Raw genomic sequence first — 2,498 nt, forward strand, 5'->3', positions numbered from 1 at the left:
GTATAGGTTTGAAAAAGGAAAGTTTTATTAGAAACAATGTTGCAGAAGAATGCAGCATTTATGGACCTCAAAGTGGGAGCGTAAGTGTCATTTGGACCATATTAGCCATATAGGTCATGATAAGTGATTATATTTGTAGACATTTTGGTTCCTTAATGTCAACAAGGGCTGCACAATGAGTTTTGACATGCATGGATTCCAGAGATGTATAGAAATTCTAGTTACTTTGAAAATTTTTGAAAGAGGCCTGGAATCTTTAGGCACTAGGGAAGTTTAATTAGTTCTAAATTCCTCAGATAAGGAATTTTGCCTCAGAATTGCCTGTCTGATGGTCACCAGTTGTTCTTGACTTTCTTCATTACACTTCTAAATTCCTCAGATAAGGAGTTTTTGTCTCTAGGGCTTACTCGATGGCCACCTGGTGATTTTGCTCTCCTGACTTTCCCCCGACAAGTATTTTGGTAAAATCTTTGACCCTTTAGTAATGATCAGAATGTTGGTAGAAATATGGACAGCAAAGGCCATTCTGATGAGGTCTCACATAGAAATGAGGAACAAAGTATTATAAACTGGAGAAAAGGCCATCTTCGTTATAAAGTGGCAAAGAACTTGGCTGAATTATTTCCATGCCCATGCAAGGGCTTTGTGGAAGGCATAGTTGAAGAGCAGTGAGCTAGGAAATCGGTGAAAGAAACATCTAAACAAAAAAAAATCAATATGTTGTGTGTCTTCCTTCAACTGCATACAGTAAAATGCTAGAGAAAAAAAATGATTTAAAGATGCAATTTATAATTAAAAGAGAGCCAGGCACGATAGCTCACACCTGTAATCCCAGCACTTTGGGAGGCCAAGGCAGGTGGATCACTGGAGATTAGGAGTTCAAGACTAGCCTGGCCAACATGGTGAAACCCCATCCATCTCTACTAAAAATACAAAAATTAGCCAGGTGAGGTGGCACATGCCTGTAATTCTCGCTACTCAGGAGGCTGAGGCAGGAGAATCGCTTGAACCCAGGAGGCGGAGGTTACAGTGAGCCAAGATCACACCACTGCATGCTACCCTGGGCAATAGAGTGACTTTATCTCAAAAAAAGAAAAAAAAAAGCAGGGGGTGGGTGGTGGTGGGGAACAAAACTTAGAGATTTAAAGGATTCTCAGCCTGGTCAGGTGGTAGAGAATCAAAGAGCACTTTCAGGAGAGGAAACCAAGGATGTTTCCAAGTGACCATTTCATAAGGAGATTAGTGTGGATAGAAGGAAGCCAGGGGCTATTCATCAGAACAATGGGAGAATGAACCCAAAGTCACTTCAGAGATTACCAGTGCCACCCTTCCCATCACAGGCTCTGAGTGCCAAGACCTGGGTGAAGGAAGTATGTCAAAAAGAGAGGCTGAGGATGACCTTAGAACCTTTGGACTCACGTCCCAGGGCTGTTTCAATTTTCTGCTCCCCGTATTCCAGTACAGCATTTCTTGGCTACCCCAGTCATGGCTCAAATGGGCCAAGGTGCAGCTCGACCTGCCACTCTGGAAGTTACAAGTCATAAATGTTGGTGGAATCCACATGATGCTAACTCTGCAGGTGTGCAATATGCAAGAGCTGTATGGGCATGTCTTCCTCTACCTAGATTTTAAAAGATGTTTCAGACAGCCTGGGTGGACAAGCAGAGACTTGTTGCAGAGGTGGAGCAAAAGCAGAGAGCCCTCACTAGGGCAATGCCCACTGGAAACCCAGCTTTGATGTGGAAGTTCTGCTGGCCATTTCCTTAGTCAGGGCTCTCTCCAGTCAGAACTGTGGGGTCAGAGGCACTGCAGAGAGTCCTCACTGGAACAATGCCTAGTAGAATTTTGGAGCAGACTGCCTGAGAGACCCCAGAACTGTAGGGCTACTACTGTGCAACACCAGCCTAAAAGAGCTACAGGCATGAGACTCCAACCTATGAGAACTGCTGTGTGGGCTAAGCCCAGAAAAGTCACAGGGGCAGAGCTGCCTAAGGCCTTGGGGGCCCAATGTCACATCAGTGTGTCCAGGAGATGGGACATGAGGTTAAGGAAGCTTATTCTGGAGCATTAAAATTTAATATTGTTCACCCTGTTGAAGTTTGGACTTACTTGGGACCCTCTTTTCTTGTCTATTTCTCCTTTTTGGAATGGGAGTGTCTATTCATTGCCTGTCCCACCACTGCATTTTAAAACACATAACTTGTTTTGATTTCACAGGCTCACAGCTGGAGAGGAATTTGCCTCAGGATGAATCATGCCTTCCCTTGAGTTAGATAAGACTCCAGACTTAGGCCTTTTGAGTTGATGTTGGAACGAGTTAACACCTGTGGGGCTATTGGGATGGAATGAATGTATTTTGTATACGAAAAGGACATTAGTTTTGAGGGGCCATTGATGAGATGCTATGGTTTAAATGTTTGTCCCCACCAAAACTCATGTTGAAATTTGATTGCCATTGTTACAGTATAGTTGAGTATAACTTATTCAAAATACTTGGG

Source organism: Trachypithecus francoisi, unplaced genomic scaffold (genome assembly GCF_009764315.1).
Source record: "Trachypithecus francoisi isolate TF-2019V2 unplaced genomic scaffold, Tfra_2.0 Lachesis_group6, whole genome shotgun sequence".
In the NCBI taxonomy this organism is placed as follows: Eukaryota; Metazoa; Chordata; class Mammalia; order Primates; family Cercopithecidae; genus Trachypithecus; species Trachypithecus francoisi.